Genomic DNA, 21,849 nt, shown 5'->3' with positions numbered 1-21,849 from the left:
ATTACATATTACATATATATATCAACTAGACATAGAGTATTTTTTGATTAAGGCTAAATATTATTTAGTTTAATACCCTTTACAGTCTTGATACTTAGAAAGTAATTAATATTTACTGAAAGGATTATTTATAAATAACCAACATATACTCTTTTAAAGTATCATGACCCAAGTTATAATCATTTGAATTTTGTCTTCATAATTAATTTAGCTAATTCTATTCTTGCCCTATAAAATTCACTCTTTTTTTTGAAACGCAGGGAAAACTTATTTTTAAACTTAAATCATATTAAACTCTGTTTAAAATGTCCCCAAAATGTGTCATTAAACTTAGAGGAAAACAGAAGCACTTTAGTCCCATTTACAAAACTCCTACCTTGCCCATCTATTTTTTCACTGACTATCTTTAATCACTCTGATCCAGATATATTGACTTTCTTTCTCCTCCTCAGAATTTCCTTTTGACACTAACTGTTTTCTTTACCAGATTGCTCACTTTCGGGTCTTGTTCAGGTATCTGTCAAAAATGCCATATCCTCATGTAGGCCTTCTATAGCAGTTATCTATTGCAAGAATAATGCTGTGTAACAAATCATCCAGAACTCAGTGTCTTAAATAGGATTTATTTAGCTCACGCATCTGTAGATTACTGGCTTATACTGAGATCAGCTGGTGGCTCTTCATTTCATATTTAGGTTCTGTCACATATATATTGACCTGCTAAATTTTAGCAAGGCCCACAGGGATGATCTGACCATTTGTCTCTGATCTTCCAGGCATACAAGTCTAAGCAGACATGATTTATTTAGCTCATGTGTCTACATATCATTGATTTTCAGTGGGAGCTGAGATTAAAAAGCATAAATGAAAACTTTTGACTGTGCCATATATGCTGACATCCCATTAACCAAAGCAAGTCAAACTGCCAGACTCAGAGTGCAACAGTGGAAGAATTAGACTCTACCACGTTAGTGAGATAATCTGCAACACAACATATCCAAAAATGTAAATACAGGGAGAAGTGAAGAATTGTAACCATCGATAAAATTAATAGACCATAGTCTGCTCTCAGGCCAAACTATTCCCATCCCTTTCACATACAAATGCCCTCATTACCTACTAAATCCAACTAAGTTACATTTAATCAGTTCAAGATCAAAGAGGAGGACCTCATGATCAACATTAAGCCCAACTGAGGCTCATCTTAATCATGGGATCTAGAAACTAAAAATACACCCTACGTAAAATCTAAAGTATGCAGTAGTGAGAGAGAGCCAGAATAACCACAATGAACATTTCATTTCAAATACGGATGAATAATGGAAGGTACAAAATAGTAGCTGGTACACAGCAATATTCAGATCCTGCTGGCACAGTGTTGTGTGGGCTGCCTATTCTGGGAATGAAAAGCATCCCCTGAATAAAAAATGCTATTTCATGGGAGTGAGTTCTCAGCCTGTTTTCCTCCATTTGTCTCGACTTTACCTCCCTGGACATCATCTGTTGTTTGTCTATTTGTTTGAGACGGAGTCTAGCTCTGCCACCTAGGCTGGAGTGCAATGGTGTGATCTTGGCTCACTGCAACCTCCGCCTCCTGGGTTCAAGCGATTCTCCTGCCTCAGCCTCCTGAGTAGCTGGGATTACAGGTGCTCAACCCCATGCCCTGTCAATTTTTGCATTTTTAGTAGAGACGGGGTTTCACCATGTTGGCCAGGCTGGTCTCAAACTCCTGACCTTGTGATCCACCTGTCTCGGCCTCCCAAAATGCTGGGATTACAAGCATGAGCCACCACACCTGGCCCATCATCTGTTTTTACTAAACTCCTTGAGCACTTCTGTAAAAGGTATTAGAAACATTGCAGAATTTTCTCAGCCTTTTTCTTAGCAAAATTCTTGAGGCTGCAACATTTGTTTTTTGAGCAGATTCAATATATTCAGACTGTAGAAACATTTTTTCATTATTTCCTGAAAGTTTTTGTGAGCTTTAATACTCACTGATTATAATCCAACCTATACAACAAAATCAGTACTCATAATTACTTTCCTATAGTGTCTCCCTCTCTAGATGTATTTTCTGCTATTTTCAGACCAGGCTTCTAAATGCCATGACTTAAACCTCCGTACAATCTCTATTGAGAGAAATGAAAGTGTCTTGGAGGCACTGCCTTAATTTTTTAAAAGGTCTTGACAAAGAGTTTTACTACTAGTTGCGTGATATATACTCTGAAGCCATATCTTATTTCAGGGTATTGTAATGTCCCAGGTAAAAAACAGTGTCTATCCTATCCTACCAAGTGTAAGTCCTTTTTACAAATTATATCACACTAATTTTTTTTTTCAGAATATCCCTTTCTTATAGTATCTTCTATTCAATTTTTAAAAATCAACTAATTCTTCCAATATTTAGCATGGAGAACCCTTAACCAAATATAAAAGTTCATTACATAAAATTTTCATCTCCTAAGTTACAGAAGGCCACAATTTTACAAAGTACTCCATTGCTACATAGCATAGATCACCAGTTTTTCAGGATCCGTAGTGATATTATGATCATTTTGCAGGCCTCTGTTAACCAACACAATATCTTTTATGGAATTTTTATTATGATAACACTCCATTTTAAACTACTGATTCCTCTATCAGATTGACATTGCTGCAATGATGCTGTATAACAAATGATCTCAAACCTCGATGGTTTAAAACAGTAAGCATTTATTACCCCCTAGAGGGTGCAGGTCAGACATTGTTTCTGTCTGTGTGGGTGTGCAGTTCTTCTAAGCTTGGCTCACTCTCACAGCTGTCCAGCAGCCAGTTTTCTGTCAGATTGTGTGACAGGATGATTATTGTGTTTCTCACTCTCACTTGTGTTTCTCACTCTTTAGATGTGGGTACAGGCATGTTATCTGGCAGTAACATAGCTTCAAAAGTCGAAGCAAAATCCCCTACTTAGATGAAATTGGCTTTTATAATATTGCAAAAACAAGCCCACTGCCTGAATTCAAAGTCTTCATATTTAAGCATTGGAAAAACAAACACTGCCTCTCTTTAGTGAGACAGCTTGCAAAGTCACAGGGTAAAGTTCATGGCGAAAGGAGAAGAACTGGGACCAGGAATTTAAGGAATCCACATCTTTCTTTACTAAATAAGAGTAAGTACATCGCATGCCCTAGGGTGTGTCCAACATTCTCCTATTTTATTTCCTAGTGTGCACTGCAATTTAGAAGTTATCTGATTTTCATCCTTGGAGTTTTTGTTAACGTTGGACCCTTAGATCCATCTACTTCATAATTTCTGGACTGCCATGGACATTTATTATTGTAGTCATTGTAGAATTACTGGAGTGTTTGTGTGAGATTGTAATGAGCGTATAGAAGACTTAAGACTTATCCATGTGGCAAGCGCTGACTTATCTCAGTCAGATGCTACATAAAGATTAAAGGGACCAATGAGCAAATGTAATCGATCACAAAGCATCTCTTCCAGAGTAGAATTCTAAGAGGAGCAATAAGAGTGAAGCAGTATATAAGAAATAGTTTGGCACTCATTTCAAGGACAGTGTACAATTATAATTTAAAAGGCCATTAAATCCGTCAGCAGCTTCTGCAACTAAAGGTTGTTTAGATACCTACCCAGTGGTGCAAGAATCTTTAATTTATCATTGTCAACATTGTATTATAGATATTATAGTATTAATTGATATACAATGGAATCAAGGTAATTTGACATTCATCTCAGAAATAGCCAATCGGACAAAAACGTTAAAATAAACAACAAAAACCCACTCCGAATTTAGAAGCAATGGCACAGCTGTTGAAAATTTGTGAAAAGACACAAGAATAAACCATTTAGAATAATGGATTAATGAGGGAGGTGAAAGCTCTCTGTAGTGGTCAGATATTTCCAGCTTAAGTGTTTGGATGTACCTATTGCATAAGGTGGTAAGAGAATGTACCTATCAAATAAGGTTGTAAACATTTTGAACTTGGCCGTGCAGTCGCTGTGGCGGATGCAGCCCCTACGGGCCTCGAGTGCCGAGTGGGAGGGTAAGGGACGATTACTTCCCTTCAGCACTGCCATCCGAAGAACTGCTGGTGAGGACTGCAGTTCTGAGGACTCTCCTGCTGAGCGTGGGTGCTCTCTTGCTGAATGGGCCTTAAGGGTAAAAGCTGTTAAACTGGAGAAGGAAGTCCAGGATTTAATGATGAGATACCAGAGAGCTGTAGCTGACTGTGAAAACGTAACGAGGCGAACCCAGAGATGTGTGTGAGACTCCAAGATATTTGGAATCCAGAGTTTCTGTAAGATCCTGGTGGAGGTGCTCCATATTTTGGAGAAAACTACAGAGTGCATTTCTGAAGAATCAGAACCTGTGGACCAGAAGGTCACTCTAGAGAAGGTCTTCCAAAGGGTTGTCACTTTTTACTACCTTATCAAATAAGGTAGCAAAAAGTTATCAAATAAGGTAGCAAAAAGTTAAAAAGAAACGCGTGCCTTCTGGGGTGATTACTGACTAGTCATTATTAAGGATATACACTATTTTATAGAGGAAAAAAAAAAATTTAAATGTCACAAGGGCCACACAGAACTTCTGGACAGAAAGAGAAAAAAAAAGAAGAAAAAACAGGAGAAAAAAAAGCAGAGTTGTTAAATTATGTATATCTTTCACAAGCAAAACATTGAATGAAATAAGATAGATATAAAAGTATAAATATGTACTAGTTCATTCATAAAAAGTTAAAATATATAAGCAATATTAATATGCTGTGTCAGAAATTATGTTAGTCGAGATTCCTAGCCAGCATATGCTAAGCAGAGGCAGACAGGAGGAAATTTTTAAAGGTTTGCTATCATTTTATTAATATTGTTGTTGGTTTCCCAGGTGAGTTTCATTTGTTAGAACTAATTTAGCTGTATGCTTTTCACTTTTGTACTTTTTGATAACTATGCAATGTGTCTGAAAATATGTTAATTACACAATCCCACAATGAGTTACCATTTTACACCCATAGTTTGGGAAAAAGTTAAAAGTGTGATAATAGCAAGAAGTAGGAGCTAATGTAGTTAATGTACCATTTTATTAAAAGTCCATATTATTCACTAAGGTCAAAAATACACATGCATATGATAATAAAATTCTACTGATTAGTACATATCTTAATGATCTCTGAGGTATGTGCAATATTAAACATGTATATGAATATTCATATCTCATAATACCAGAAAAGAAAAGCAATAAAATGCTGATGAAATGTTACTTGGATACATAATATATATTATAATCAAGTGGTGATATACAATATAACAATGAAATTAATAAGTAGCACTTTTACAACCCAAGTTGAATGAATCTATAAAACATAATGTTGACAAAAATAAGCAAGTCATGAACTAATATAAATAAGATGTTTACATTTATATAAATTTCGAAATCAAGCAAATGATTAAACTAGTTAATGCACAGACCTTATATATATAGTAAACTGATAAAGCATAGTGCAGAAATAAATATATAAATATACCATATAGGTTACCTCTAGGGATGAAATGAGTGATTTTGATACAACTGAGAGGGACATATATATATATGTACTTAAAGGCAATAGTAATGTTCTACTTGCAAATTGGTAAATAATGTTTATGAACATTCACTTTATTAATTACTCTTTAAAGTGTGCCTATGGCTATAAATAATCCCTCTTGAATAACTGATATTAACACTTTAATAATCTTTACATTTGTCAATTGAGAAAAATAACAAGTCTCAATCGTTTTAAGAGATTTATTTGCCAAAGTTGAGGACACGCCTGGGAGAGAGATCTATGCCGTTCTCCAGGACGATTTTGAGGGCTCCAAATTTAAAGGGGAAAGGGTGTGATAGTGAGAAGTACACAATTTTCATGTAAGAGGGAAGTAAGAAAAAATAGTCATTCACGTCTGGCTCAGTGAATCTGCATTTTTTACAGAAGATGACATAAACAAAAGCCTCAGAGAAAAAAATGCGAGGAATTTGCGTTTTACATAAGATAACACAGACAAAACAGGACAGGAGAACAATCAGATATCCATTTATGTCTGGTGCGGCAGGGAAGGGGGGCCTGGACCTGTAAAGATAAGGTATCAATCTGCATTGCTGTGGTGAAATTGCAACAGCTCACTAGGAATTTCCCTGGGGCAAAATGTGAGGGAGGCGTGTTGCTTTTCATTGGTATTCATCTTATTTACGAACCAAAAAGGGGTAGGTAGTTTTGCGTGACACACTTCCCAGCTTGACTTTTCCCTTCGGTTAAATGAGTGCGGAGTCTCAAAATTTAATTTCCTTTCACACATTAAAACTTCATAAAATTTATATCAAAAACGTAAATGAAATTAAAGCTCCATTTTTACATATAGAAATGTGGAACAAAAGGAAGTAAAAAAGGTACATAGATAAATAACAAAAATACACTGAGGCCAGGTGCAGGGGCTCATGCTTGTAATCCCAGCACTTTGGGATGCCAAGGCGGGTGGATCACTTGTCAGGAGTTCGAGACCAGCCTGGCCAATATGGTGAAACACTGTCTCTACAAAAAATACACACAAACAAATTAACCAGGAGTGGTGGCCCACGTCTGTAATGCCAGCTACCTGGGAGGCTGAGGCACAAGAATCCCTTGAACCTGTGAGGCAGAGGTTCCAGTGAGCCGAGATCGTGCCACTGCATTCCAGTCTGGGTGACAGAGCAAGATTCAGTCTCAAAAATAAAATAAATAAATAAAAATAAATTGAAAAGCACTTCACCAAACAATCACAAAATAATACCATCAATACTAAGTGTATGTACTCTTACTCTGTGACACAAGCATGAGAGAACTCATTGACATTATTTGGCAGCTTTATTGAAATATAGCTTACATAACATAGAATTAAACTATGTTAATAATGGATGAGTTTTAAATTTAGGTAATTGTGTCACCACCTCTATAGTTCAGTAATAGAACACTTCTACTAACCCAGAAGTTTCTCTAATCAATATTTGCAGACAATCTTCACTCCTTCTGCAGGCCCCAAGCAAACATTGGCTTGCTTTCTTTTTATCTAAGTTTGCCTCACCTAGACATTTTATATCAATGGAATCAAAATATGCCATCTCCTGTGTATGTTCTATTTGACTTATAATGATTTTGAAGTTATTTTCAATGTTGAGTAGTATTTCATTGTACAGATATTCTACATATTGTATGCACACTAAACAGTTGGGAGATATTTGGATTATTTTCAGTATTTTGCTATTATGAAAATTGCTGCTATGAACATTCACATAAAAATCTTTGTATGGACATATGTTTTTAGTTTGCTTGAACTGACATACTAACTGATATTAATGCAATTAAAAGGAAATACTTGAAGACAAAAGTGGGATTTAAAAATACGTAAGTACAAAATTGTAAAATTAGCAGTATTATTTTCATTTTCAAAGTCTAATCTTATGTATACAGTAAAATATAATTATAATGAAAATATAGAAGCCAATAAGTATTGCCAAATAATAAATGAGTCACTGGTAAAAATTATTTGCATTATTTGCTAAGGTTTTATTTTTAAAATATGACTAAAAAATCTAAATATCATTCAATCATATTATAAAACAGAACCCAAAGATCAAGATGCAGAAGCAAGCAAGTTAATAAAACACCAGAAGTCAGTATCAGAGATAACTAGACCACAACAGCCAAAGTACAGAGAGCAGAAAAGAGAACAATTTCAGTGGGAACTTAATAGCATCTGGAAATTGCATTCTATTTTCTGGTCCATAGGTGACTGTGACTCTCCTTTAAACTACAGCATGACCGGGCATGGTGGCTCGCACCTATACTCCTTTAAAATACAGCATGACCGGGCATGGTGGCTCGCACCTATACTCCTTTAAAATACAGCATGACCGGGCATGGTGGCTCGCACCTATAATCCTAGCACTTTGGGAGGCTGAGGCGGGTGGATTACTTATGAGGTCAGGAGTTCGAAACCAGCCTGGCCAACATGGTGAACCCCTGTCTCTACTAAAATACAAAAAAAATTAGTCCGTTATGGTGGCAGTCGCCGGTAATCCCACCTACGCGGGAGGCTGAGGCAGGAGAATCGCTTGAACCCAGGAGGCGGAAGTTGCAGTGGAGCTGAGATCGCACCGCTGCACTTCAGCTTGGGGGACAGAGCGAGACTCTATCTAAAAAAAAATAAAAAGTAATAAAATAAAACACAGCATATACAAATATGGATTGGAATATTTGGACCAAATGTTCCAAAGAAAATATGGCAATATTTTTCAAATTTTCAAATTTTATTTTCTTGATGCAGGAACTTCAATTTAAAAATAACTAAAGTGCAGACGAAATTATTCAGACTTATGCAGTGTAATATTTAAGACAGTTTTGCATACAATAATAAAACTTGGGACATAACCAAGGTGTCCATCAGTTAGAGATTGTTAAATATTTTATACACTCACATAATGCACTGCAATATAGCTGTTAAACCATACTGAAATATATTAGTGTGTTAAGATGCCTTGAGAAAATGTTTAAAGTTTAGCACTTTATTATCATTATTGTTGCCATTAATTGCATAAAATATATAAGACATAGTTCCAAAATTCTCAACAACTCTATAAGGAAGATTTTATATATGTATGAGAACGATACACACACACACACACATACACACATATTATTACAATGTATATTCAACCTTCTCATTCACATACACAATTCAATTGTTTTAATTTTCAGCCCACACAGATGAATAAGAACATGGAAGGTTTGTCTTTCTGTGACTGGCTTATTTCATTTAACATAATGTTCTCCAGTTCCATCCACGTTGTTGTAAATGACAGGATCTCATTGTTTTTATGTCTAAATTACTATTCTATACTCCATTGTGTATACGTACTACATGTTCTTTATGCATTCACCTTCCGATTGACACTGAGGTTGCTTCCAAACCTTGGCTATTGTGAATAGTTCTGCAATAACATGGGAGTATAGAGCTCTTTGATATAGTGATTTCCTTTTTTGGGGGGGCGTATATATCTGGCAGTGGGATTGCTGGATCACATGATAGTTCTATTTTTAGTTTTTTGAGGAACCTCCATACTGTTCTCTATAGTAGTTGTACTAATGTACATTCCCACCAACAGTGTATGAGGGTTCACTTTTCTCCACATTGTTGCCAACATTTATTATCACCTGTCTTTTGGATAAAAGTCATTTTAACTGGGGTGAGGGAATATCTCTTTGTAGTTTTGACTTGCATATCTCTCATGATCAATGATGTTGAGCACCTTTTCATATGCTTCTTTGCCACTTGCATATCTTCCTTTGAGAAATGTCTATTCAGATCTATGTCAATATTTTAATAGAATTATTGGGTTTTTTCCCCTATGAATTAAGCTCTTTATATATTCTGGTTATTAATCCCTTGTCTGATGGAGAGTTTGCAAATATTTTCTCCCATTCTGTGGGATGTCTCTTTACTTTGTGAATTGTTTCATTTATTGTGCATAGGATTTTTAAGTTGATGTGATTCTGTTTGTCCATTTTTGCTTTGGGTACCTATACTTGAGGGAGATCACTCAAGAAAGCTTTGCCCAGACCAATGTCCTGGAGAGTTTCCCCAAAGTTTTATTGTAGTAGTTTCATTGTTTCAGAACTTCAATTTAAGTCTAATTCTTTTTCATTTAATTTTTGTATATGGTGAAAGATAGGAATCTAGTTTTATTTTTCTGTGTATAGATATCCAGTTTTCCCAGCACCATTTAGTGAAGTGACTGTCCTTTTCTGAATGCGTGTTCTTAGCATCTTTGTCAAAATGAGTCCATTGTAGGTATGTGGATTTGTTTCTGCGTTCTCTATTTTGTTCTGTTGATCTCTGTGTCTGTTTTTATGCTAATATCCTGCTCTTTTGATTACTATACACCAGTAGTATAATTTGAAGTCAGGTAATGTGATTCCTCCAGTTTTGATCTTATTGCTCAGGATAGCTTTAGCTATTCTGGGGCTTTTCTGGTTCAATAAAAATTTTAAGATTATTTTTTGTTTCTGTGAATAGTGCCATTGATTGTTTGTTTGGTATTTCATTGAATATGTAGGTTGCCTTAGGTAGTATAATCATTTTAACAATATTGATTCTTCCAATCTATGAGCATGGAATATATTTCCATTTTTGTGCATCATTTTTATTTTCTTGCATCAATGCTTTATAGTTTTAATTAGAGCTCTTTCACGTTTTTCTTAAGTTTACTTCTAAGTACTTTATTTTATTTGTAGCTATTGTAAATAGGATTGCTTTCTTGATTCCTTTTTCAAATTGTTCACTGTTGGCATATAGAAATACTACTGATTTTTGTATGTTGATTTCATATCCTGCAACTTCACTATATTTGTTTATCAGTTCTAATGGTTTATTTGATGGAATATTTAGGTTTTTCAAAATCTAAGATTATATTGTCTGCAAACAAGGATATTTGACTTTTTCCTTGCAAATTTGGATGTCTTTATTTCTTTTGCTTGTCTGATTGCTCTAGTTGGTACTTCTAGTACTATGTTGAATAACAGTGGTGAAAATGGGCATACTTGTCTAGTTCCAGATCTTAGAGGCAAGGCTTTCAGGTTTTCCATGTTTAGTAAAATACTAGCTGTGGGTCTATCATACATGGCTTTTATTGTGTTGAAGTATGTTTCTTTTTTGCTCAGATTTTTTAAGGGTTTTGTCATGAAGGGATGTTGAATTTTATCAAATGACTTTTTAGCATCAATTTAAATGGTTATATGTGTTTAGTACATCATGAAACTTCTATCCACAAGTTATTTTATTTTGTTGTTTAAATTTACCTGGAATCTGTATAATATATGTCAATTAAATATTTTAAAATAAAATGTAAGTTAAATTCATATTACACTAGTTTTCTAGTGTGTCCCTTTTATCTTCCATCTTCTTTGAAATTAAATCCATGTCTTCCCATCTGTGTACTGAACCTACTTCCAAAACTATATCTCGCCTCTTTTCATTAAACATCAGCTACCTTTTAATTTACCTAATTTAATTTCTCCAAATGAAATATACTTTTGCATCTTCAGATCATTGTTCATGGTGGTCACTCAGCCTGGTATAATCTACTTATATTCTTGTAATTAAATCCTCCTCATTGTTCAATATTCATATCAGGCATTATCTCCTATCATTTAAAAAAAATCCCCAGATACCTAATTTCCTGTGGTTCAGTTAAGTGTCTCCCCTACAGATATTTCTACACATTTGTATTAGTACTATTTGGTTTAGCTTTCTTCGTAACTCCCCTAGTTGATTGTAATATGAAATAAAGACCATGAAAATCTAACCAATCACTTTAATTCCTAACATTTAATGAAATGTCTGAATCATTTTAAGGCATCAACAAATGGTTAAAAAGCAAAATAATTTAATGATACATTATTTTCTTTATATTTATTAAGTCTCTTTTTTTGGTTAAAAACATAATTGACTCTTGTGATACTATCCCAATACTTATTGGCACCAATATCTTTTAAAAAGCATATACTTTTATTTACAATATTTTATGTATTCCTTGAGCTAAACCTAGATAGTATTTTCGCTTAAAATACAACTAAGGTGGAACTGTGATACATTTCTCTAATTGGTGGAACTAGCTAGCCTAAAGATTAAAAAAAAAAAACCTCTCACCTGATAATCAAATAATATGTAAACAAAAGGTGTTAATTATTTTAAGACTGAATATTTTGGCACAGGCCAGTGTGTGTGCATATGTGTGTGTGTGACACACTGCATTCCAGCAATTTGTTACTTTCAAATGAGCTGGTTAGACAGCATGTGAAGAATGAATGCCCTCCTCAAAGAGAATCTAGGGCCAATCCTGCTTTGCTTTAAATCTTGATTTACTGTAGTTACTGTCAAAAGTCCAAGTCCCCCATGTAATCCATCACTGTTTGGATTCTCTTTCCTTTACTGTCTTGCATCCTAACTCTATGATGCAGAGGCCTTGAAAACCTCTTTCTGTATAGGCCATACAAATGCCTTTATGGTGAGTGTTTGACACACCCCTTAAAAAGCCTGAAGATGGAATAGATGTTAACCTTTCTTCTCATTTTCAGACCATTCCTCACCAACCTCACCTAAAAGACAACAAATTTGAAGGTCAAAACATTCAAACCTTCCTCTCCTCTTTTCTGTAGTTTACAGATCTCCCACCCATCACACTTTTTACTTTGTACTGGGACACACTTTACATATTAGGATATAAATATATAATATTTATTATTATATATTTAATATTATATAATATTCACTAAGATATATTTATTTATATATCATATTATATATTAATATATTAAATATATAAATATTGTGTGTTTATATACATGCATATAATATAATTTATAACCTGCATTATTTTATCTTTTTGTTTGTTTTCACTCTGCCTCTTCCACTAGAAATTAGGTTCATGAAGGCAGTCTAGGAGTAACCATTTTATCCCCATTTTCTCTCAATGGCTGATACATAATATGTGCTTAACAGTGGCAATAATAGTCATAAATATGTAAGGATGCATCTCAGTTATCAAGTAAACAAATTAACTAGTGATCAAAGAATTATTTAAATACACTGGAATACAATTATAAGGTTTGGAAGAAGTTGGCTCAAAGACCTGTGTTTCGAGTTGTAGGTTTCATATTAGCAGCGGGGAAATAAAAAGAGCAATCAATGGTATTCCTCAACCACCGAGTTGCTGCATTTTGTAAAGTTATGGTTTTTCTTTGGCCAATGACTCACATGAATCTATTCTAGTTTATAAAGTTAAATATTTACTTATTTAAAACATTTTACAATTATATGAACATTTATGAATGTAGACACATATGCATATATTTTGAAATTTTAAATGTCTTTGCTTCACTAGAGTCACATCTATGTTGGTCTGACTTTTCTCTCATGAGTAAAACACCTATTATTTTTAATTTGCCTTTCTATATGTCATGTTAGCCTATATCCAGTTAAAATAAAGCAATGGTCAATTTTATTATTTTATATTTAGCATTTACTAGGTAGCAGACACAGTACTGAGACTCTGAATTGGTTATCACAAATGACTATATGAAGACAATATCTTTCTTATAACATTTTTGACAAGTAAACTAAACTTTGCAAGTTTAGGCAAATGGCCCAGATTACACAGTTGGTAATAAGAGTACAAAGGCTTCAGCTCTGTTTAGTCTAAATCAAATACCTGTGTGCATTACAATTAGTATTTTTCGCTAATTTTGCTCTCTGGTCTCTAGATATCACACTATTTTACTAGTAAAATGTCTAAAGATGGAGGAACATTAACTAATTCAGTGTCCTGTTTCCATTTTTCACAAGAGAGAAATATAATGTTAGGTCAACAAAAGGAAGGACTGAAGAAATATGACTTTTTTGTCAGCCATTTCTTCTGTATATTTTTAGTGTAGTTGTTTAGCTTCCATTTATATATAGAAAATAATGTGAAAAAAATAGCAAGATTACTTTTTAAAAATTTAGTTTTATAGAATTACTGGGTACATGTACAGGTTTGGTACATGGATATGTTGCATAACAGTGAAGTTTAGGCTTCTAGTGTACTCAACACCAAAATAGTGAACAGTATGTCCAACTGGCAATTTCTGAACTCTCAGCTCTCTCCCAGCCTCCCCGATTTCAGAGTCTCCAGTGTTTATTATTTTCATATGTATGTGTGTACCCATTGTTTCACTCCCACTTATAAGTAAGAATATGCAGTATTTGACTTTCTGTTTGTTAGTGTTATTTCACTTAGAATAATGGTCTCCAGCTGCATCCATGTTTACTGCAAGGGACATGATTTCATCTGTGGGGGGAGTGTTTGGGGCGGGGAGGGGGGAGTTCTACATACATTATGCATACATATTACATTTTATGTTTCCAATCAACTGCTGGTGGATACTTAGTTTGATTCAATGTCTTCCCTACTGTGAATAGTGCTGTGATGAACCTGCAAATGCATGTGTCTTTTTGGAACACTGTATTTTCCTTTCGGAAGCTACCCATGGGATTGTTTGGTTAAATGGTAGGTTTGTTTTAAGTTCCTTGAGAAATGCCCAAACTGCTTTCCACAGTGGCTGAACTAAGTTACATCTCCACCAACAATGTATAAGCTCTTCCTTTTGTCTAGAACTTGGCCAGCATCTGTTTTCTTTTAGCCTTTTAATAACAGACGTTCTGACTGGTGGGAGATAGTAACTAACTGTGGTTTTGTTTTGCATTTCTCTAATGATTAGTGATGTTGAGTATTCTTTCGTATATTTGTTGGCTGCATGTATCACGTGAGAAGTATCTGTTCATGTCGTTTTCCCCATTTTTAAAAATGGGATTATTTAGTTTTTTGCTTGTTGAACTGTTTAAGTTACTTATAGATCCTGAATATTAGATCTTTGTTAGAGGCATAGTTTACAAATATTTTCTCACATTCTGTTAATTGTCTGTTTACTCTGTTGAAGGTTACTTTTGCTGTGAAGAAGCATCTTAATTAAGAGCCATTTGTTTTCTTTGTGTTTCTGTTGCAATTGCTTTTGAAGACTTAGTTATAAATACCTTGCCTAGGCAAAAATGTCCAGAAGTAATTTTCCTAGGTTTTTTGGGGGGACTTTTATAGCCTCAGGTCTTACATTTATTCTTTAATGCACCTTGAGTTAATCTTTTAGATAATGATAAATATGGTTCAGCTTCATTCTTCTGCATATAGCTATTTATTTTTTCCCTGATGATTATAGATCCAAAAACACTCAACAAAATACCAGCAAACTGAATCCAATTGCACATCAAAAAGATAATATATCATGATTAAGTGGGTTTTATTCCAGGGATGCAAGGATAGTTCAAAATATGTAAATCAATAAATATGATTCACCAGATAAACATAATTAAAAACAAAAAACATGTGATCATTACAATAGATACAGAAAAGTGCTTGATAAAATCTAACATCCCTTCATAATAAAGACGCTCAACAAACTCTCAAAAATATAAAATAACAAACTCTCAAAATAATAAAAGTCATGTATGAGAAACCCACAGCCAACATCTTACTAATAGGAGAAAAGTTGAAAGTATTCCCCTTAAGAACTGGAACAAGCCAAGGATAACCATTCTCACCACTCCTATTTAACACACCACTGAAAGTCCTAGCCAGAGCAAGAGAAAGAAATCAAAGGCATCCAAACTAGAAAAGAGGAAGTCACAAGATCTCTGTTCACTGATGACATAATCATATACCTCAAAAATCCTAAGGATTACTTCCTAAACCAAAACATGACTCAGAAAGCTTATTATTTACGTTTTTGAAAATATTTTATGCCAATAGTACTCTTCAGTGAATAAATCACCCCAAAAATAAAATGCTGCATTCCATATATGAGGATTTAGTAAAAATTCAATTAATGAGGATGTTAACGTGCTTCCCATAACAAATTACAGTACTTTTTCATCAACTATCTTCCAGGTTGCATTTATACCTGACTTTGAAGCTCTTAAAGTTATATAAAATATATTGCTAAGTTACTATGCTTATGTTAGGTTACAACATACATTAAAAAGTGATTATATATGAAGATCACAACCTGAAGGGATGTTTGGTATGTCTAGTAAAAGTTTATATAGAACTTTTTTTTAAGTTAACAAGGATATTTGTTTCATATTTCAGAGTATTATTTTCATTATATGATTTGAGAGGATTGATAACATAGAATTATGCTTGTTTATTTTAAAAACTGCTCTTCTATATTGAAGATTGTGTTAGCAGATATCACACAGGAAATTTATGTTTTTCTGTATTATTATTCTTTTAATATTTGTGCAGTAAGCTTTATAAATGCTCTTGTCATTAGACCTTCAAATTAAAAAATTAAATATATATATATATTTGTATACATTCTTAGGTCCTAGTTTGTACTAAAATAACTTGACATTTTTATTTTAATGTTTAAAGTGCTCTTGTCAGAAATATTTATTCTGCGTATTGTTTTGCAACATGGCTTATGGAAAATCCAATATGCACAGAGACTGAACAACACAAATCAATATTTTAAAATTACTGACAAAATAAAATGGTAAACTAATCTTAGAATAAAGAGAGAAATGCTCACAATGACCTTTAAGTTTCTCCACTCTCAGTGTTCATTGCATCCAAACTCATCTTTAAAAAAAAAAAAAAAAATTTTTCTTTTAAGTTCAGGGGATACATGTGCATGTTTGCTACACGAGTAAATTGCATGTCACTGGGATTTGGAATATGAATGATCCCAACACCTGACTATTGAATATAGTATCCGATAGTTTTTGACTCTTGTTCCTGGTCCCCCTCCCCTGTAGTAGTCTCCAGTGTCTATTATTCTTATATTTGTGTCCTTGTATACTCAGTTTTTTACTCCCACTTATAAGCCCGGTTATGGGATATTTGGTTTTCTCTTCCTGTGTTAATTTGCTTAGGATAATGGCCTCTAGCTGCATCCACATTGCTGCAAATGACATGACCTCATTGTTTTTCACGGCGACATAGTATTTCATGGCATTTATATACAAACTTTTCTTTATCTAGTTCACCACTTATGGGCATCTAGGTTGATTCCACGTCTTTGCTATTATGAGTAATGCTGCCACGAACATACAAGTGCAGGAATGCTTTTGGTGGAATGATTTATTTTCTTCTGGATAGACTTATTTTCTTCTGGTAATGGGATTCCTGGGTCTAATGGTAGCTCTGTTTGAAGTTCTTTGAGAAAATCTCCAAACTGCTTTTCATAGAGGTTGACCTAATTTGCATCCTAACCAACAGGGTGTAAGTGTTCTCTTTTCTCTGCAACCTCACCAACATCTGTTATTTTTTGTCTTTTTAGTAATAGCCATTCTGGCTGGCATGAGATGTTCAACGTGGTTTTGATTCGCATTTACCTAATGATTAGTGATGTTGAGCATTTTTCAGATGTTTGTTGGCTGCTTGTATGTCTTCTTTTGAAAAGTGTCTGTCCAAGTCCTTTGACCACATTTAAATGGGGTAATTTTTTTTTTTTTTTTTTTAACTTGTTGAATTGAGTTCTTTATGAATTCTGGATATTAGACCTCTGTCGGATGCATAGTTTGTGAATTATCTTCTCCCATTCTGTGGATTGTCTGTTTACTTTGTGGATAGTTTCTCTATCTAGCTGTAGAAAATAAATAAATAAATAAATAAAGCATTAAAATAATGGTTTCAGAGTAGATTGCAGTTGTCAGAGGTTGGGAAGTGGGGAGGATAAAGAGAGGTAAATGTACAGATATCTAGAAGAAATAACACCTGGTGTTCAATAGATCAGTAGGATGGGTTATAGTTCACATTAATCTATTGTACATGTCAAAATAGCTAGAACAGAGTAAGTCTAATTTTCCCAGCATAAAGAAAAGACGAATATTTAAGGTGAGGGATATCCCAAATACACTGATTGATCTTTACAAATTATATGAATGCATTAAATTACTGTTTGTGAGGCCGGTGTGGTGGCTCATGCCTGTAATTCCAGCACTTTGGGAGGCCAAGACAGGTGGATCACTTGAGGTCAAGAGTTCAAAATCAGCCTGACCAACATAGTGAAATCTCATCTCTGCTAAAAACACAAAATTAGCCGGGTGTGGTGGCACATGCCTATAATCCCAGCTACTTGGGAGGTTGAGGCAGGAGAATTGCTTGAACCTAGGAGGCGGAGGTTGCAGTGAGCCAAGATCCTGCCGTTGCACTCCAGCCTGGGTGACAAGAGCAAAACTCCTTCTCACACACAAAAAAAAATTACCACATCTGCCCCAAAACTATGTAAAACTATTTACATCAATACACCAATAGCAAATTTTAAAAGACGAAAAAAAAAAAAAGAAAAACCAAAACTGTTTTGTTAAAACAGCACTTCACATAAAACAATGAGTAGATAATAACATAAGAAATAATTGTAATAAACTTGAATGAGAAGTTTATTTATGTGACTCTTGGTTTTAGACATTTTACTTTTATATTTTGAAAATTTCATATATATTTAAACTTTAAGAAATGAAACAATAGTAAAATAAACTTTGAATGAAACCTTTAGCTGGACATGGTAGAGTGTGCCTGTGGTCCCAGCTACTAGGGAGGCTAGAAGTAGGAGAATAGCTTGAGCCCAGGATTTCAAGGCTACAGTGAGCATGATGGTGCCACTGAACTCTAACCTGGGCAACAGAAGGAGACCTAGTCTCAAAAAAGAAAAAAAGAAATCTTTATACACATCAGTTGTTTAGATTTTGTCACATTTGTTTGTCTGTGAGTTCCTAATTTTTAACCACTTGATTCTAAGCTTGAAATATACCTTTTAGCAAAAAAATGAAATTCAGTGTGTATTCTCTGATGAGCAAGAATGTTATTTAAATTTAGGAAATATTGACAGAGTAGTATTTTATCAGAATTTGACATTTGGTTTTTTTTCATTTGTCGCATTTATTCCTTTATATCTTTTCCTCTAGTGCAGTATCAAATCCCAGTACATTTATTCATTGTATTGGCTGTAGTATCTTTTGTCACCTTTGCATTATTCAACAGTATAACATATACAATAGTGTATACTTCAGTTATTTTATAACAGGTTTCTAATTTGTTTTTGTCTAATGTTTCTTCATTTAAATTCAGACTATGCATTGATGCAATTTGTTCATACTGCATAACAAAATGCCAGAGGCTGAGTAGCATATAAACAACAAGAATTTATTTCTCACAGTTCTGGAATCTGGGAAATCCAAGATCAAAGTCCCAGCAGATTTGTTGAATCGTGAAGGTTCATTCTCTGGTTTATAGGCACCTGGTAATTCCCTCCCCGCATGGGGGAAGAGACAAGGCCGTTTGTTGTAGCCTCTTTCATAAGGGCACTAATTCTCTTCATGAGCTCCACCCTCATAATCTAATCACCTCCCAAAGACTCCCATCTCCTAATATCGTCACATTGGTGATGAGGCTTCAACATATGAATGTTGGAGGACATAAACATTCAGATAATAGCATTTATTTTTCCATGATTAATACATAAGCAATTTGCCTTTGTCTGATGCATCATATCACTATGCACATGTTGTAGGTTAGTCTCAAAGTTGGCAGTATTGTTATGTTAATGACTACTAGATTTCTCTTCTATAAAGTTAGTTGTGTTTTCTGATTAATTTGGCATCTGTTTGAAGATACATTGAAATTAAGCAAATAATCTATTTCTTATCAAAATCTAACTTGTTCAGTTTAGCATTTATTTATGGTTCTTAATTCCACCATTTGCCTATTATTATTAGTTGGAATTTTAGCTTATGAAATAAATTTCTCTTTAACTAATTTTGAATTGCTTGATTGATGAATATCACAGTGAACTCACAGATATTTAAAATATGCAAAATGTTATAAACGAATAATACAATTGTTGATTGATTGATTGATTGATTTATATTTGAGACAGAGTCTCGCTCTGTCGCCCAGGCTGGAGTGCAGTGGCACAATCTCAACTCACTGCAACCTCTGCCTCCTGGGAATCAAGCGATTCTCCTGCCTCTGCCTCCTGAGTAGCTGGGATTACAGGTGCCTGCCACCACGCCTGGCTAATTTTTGTATTTTTATTAGAAATGGGGTTTCATCGTGTTGGCCGGGCTGGTCTTGAACTTCTGACCTCGGGTAATCCACCCGCCTCAGCCCCCCAAAGTTCTGGGATTACAGGCATGAGGCACCGTGCTCAGCCTCAATTATTTTACAATCAAATTTTTCTAGATTAATGGAGTGAGAAATTTTCCAATCCCGTTTCTGAGTCTTTTTGATACAAGTTGCTTTATTGTGTCAATATGCTTTTAATTTCTGGCGCAACTGGATATCCTAAATTTATCAATTTTTCTTTGCTCAATCCCTGTCAATTTATGTAAATATACCTGCTGTGAATATAGTTGAAATTGTATTGCATCTATATATTAATTGGAGTAAAAACAGTATTGAGTCTTCCAATCCATGAACATAGAATGCCTTTTCATTTTTTCATGTCAATTAAAATGTGCTGTTAGCAATATTTGCTGTTTTTAGAATGTTTGCACTTCCTTGTATTTTAGTCTATATTTTAAATAGAATAGAATTTTTGTTTCTTTTCCAGTTGTTTGTTGACTGTATGTAAAAATAATATCAAAATTTTATACGAATCCTGTATTTTAAGTATTTTCTAAAATAATTCTTTAAAATATTCAATCATTTGTACTGTGAATAGAGACGGATTTACCTTTTGTAATTTAATCCTTATCCCTTAAATTCACTTATCTTGCATTACTGCTCTAGCTAAACTTTCAGAATAGAGAATATTGTCACCTTGCTATTCATGCCAGAGAAACAAAAAAGTCTTTTTTCCAGTAAATATTGTGTTAACTGCTAATATTGTGTTACTGCACTTGTTTTTATAAGATTGAACTTCTCTATTATTTCCAGTTTTCTTTGAACTTTTCTTTTTTCACCTGAATTCTTGTTAAATGTTTCAAATGACTTTCTACAATATTAAGAGTATCACATGGCTGGGCGCGATGACTCACGCCTGTAATCCAGCCCTTTGGGAGGTTAAGGTGGGCGGAGCGCTTGAGCAGAGGAGTTTGACAGCAGCCTGGGCAAAATGGTGAAACGCCCGCGTCTCTACCAAAAATACAAAAACTTAGCTAGGCGTAGTGGTGGGCAGCTGTGGTCCAGCTACTTGGGAGGTTGAAGCGGGTGGATTCCTTGAGCGTTATGCACTGCCCTCCAGCCTTGTTATGCACTGCCCTCCAGCCTTGTTATGCACTGCCCTCCAGCCTTGGTCACAGAGTGACTCCATCTCAAAAAAAAAAAAAAAAAAAAAAGGGTTGGAGAGAGTATCACATGATTTTCTTGTTATTCTATTAATGCACTGAATTTTGTGCTTGTTTTTCAAATGTTCAGCAACCTAGGCCATTTTACTTCTCTCTCCTTTACAACCACAGATACATTGGCATGAGTACTCAAGTGATATTCAAGTATTTGCTATTTCCAAATGAAAGATTTTCTCTGCCGTGTTACCTATTTTATTATACCCATTTAATCTTTTTCTTGTGATTAAGGCCTTCTACTCTCTCTCAGTGATTGAAATTACCTGAATTTAGTGTAATTTGATTTAATTACAGATATTTTAATATGCATTCACAGTCTGATATATTATAGACACTATATTATGTAGCCTCATTGGGGGAGATTGAGAATATATCATAAGAATATATCACTGAACAGAGTTTTTTGGTTTGCCATCATTTTCTTCATTTATGAATGTATCCTGTTTATACTAGGGCCATGTTCTTTTGTTTTATTGGCCCCATTCCCACATATAAATCTGTCTATCTAACTGATCATGTACAACTCTTACCTGCTCTTACACACCATATTATATTTCTAAATTTATTACAGACAAAATTGTTTCTAATACACATCCTGTGGAGAGTGACAAACTTTGTTGAACTTGTTAATTAGGCCTATTTGATTTATTGTAGCTTTTTTATTGTATAATTTGCAAAGACAGATAGTTTTAAGTCTTCATTTCTAATTTAGATGCCTTTTATTACTTTTTACTTGTCTAATTGCTTTGAGCATATCTTCTAGTACAATATTGAACAACAGTGGTGAAAGTGGACATTTATGATCTTACAGGTAATACTTTCAGTCTTACAACAATGAATATGAAGTTAGCTTGGATTGGATAAATGCCCCTATTCATGTTGTTGAAGTTCCCTTGTAATCTTGGTTTT

The 21,849-nt window shown here is 34.3% G+C and overlaps 1 pseudogene; it reads left to right on the top strand.

The window, feature by feature from the left end:
* Positions 1-2,893: 2,893 nt before the first annotated feature.
* On the top strand, positions 2,894-5,256 carry LOC103879379 (annotated as a pseudogene).
* The last annotated feature ends 16,593 nt before the right edge of the window (positions 5,257-21,849 follow it).

The sequence above is a fragment of the Papio anubis genome, chromosome 15 (genome assembly GCF_008728515.1).
Source record: "Papio anubis isolate 15944 chromosome 15, Panubis1.0, whole genome shotgun sequence".
NCBI lineage: Eukaryota > Metazoa > Chordata > Mammalia > Primates > Cercopithecidae > Papio > Papio anubis.
The sequence above is the reverse complement of the archived record's forward strand: the minus strand, read 5'-3'. Positions and strand labels throughout refer to the sequence as shown.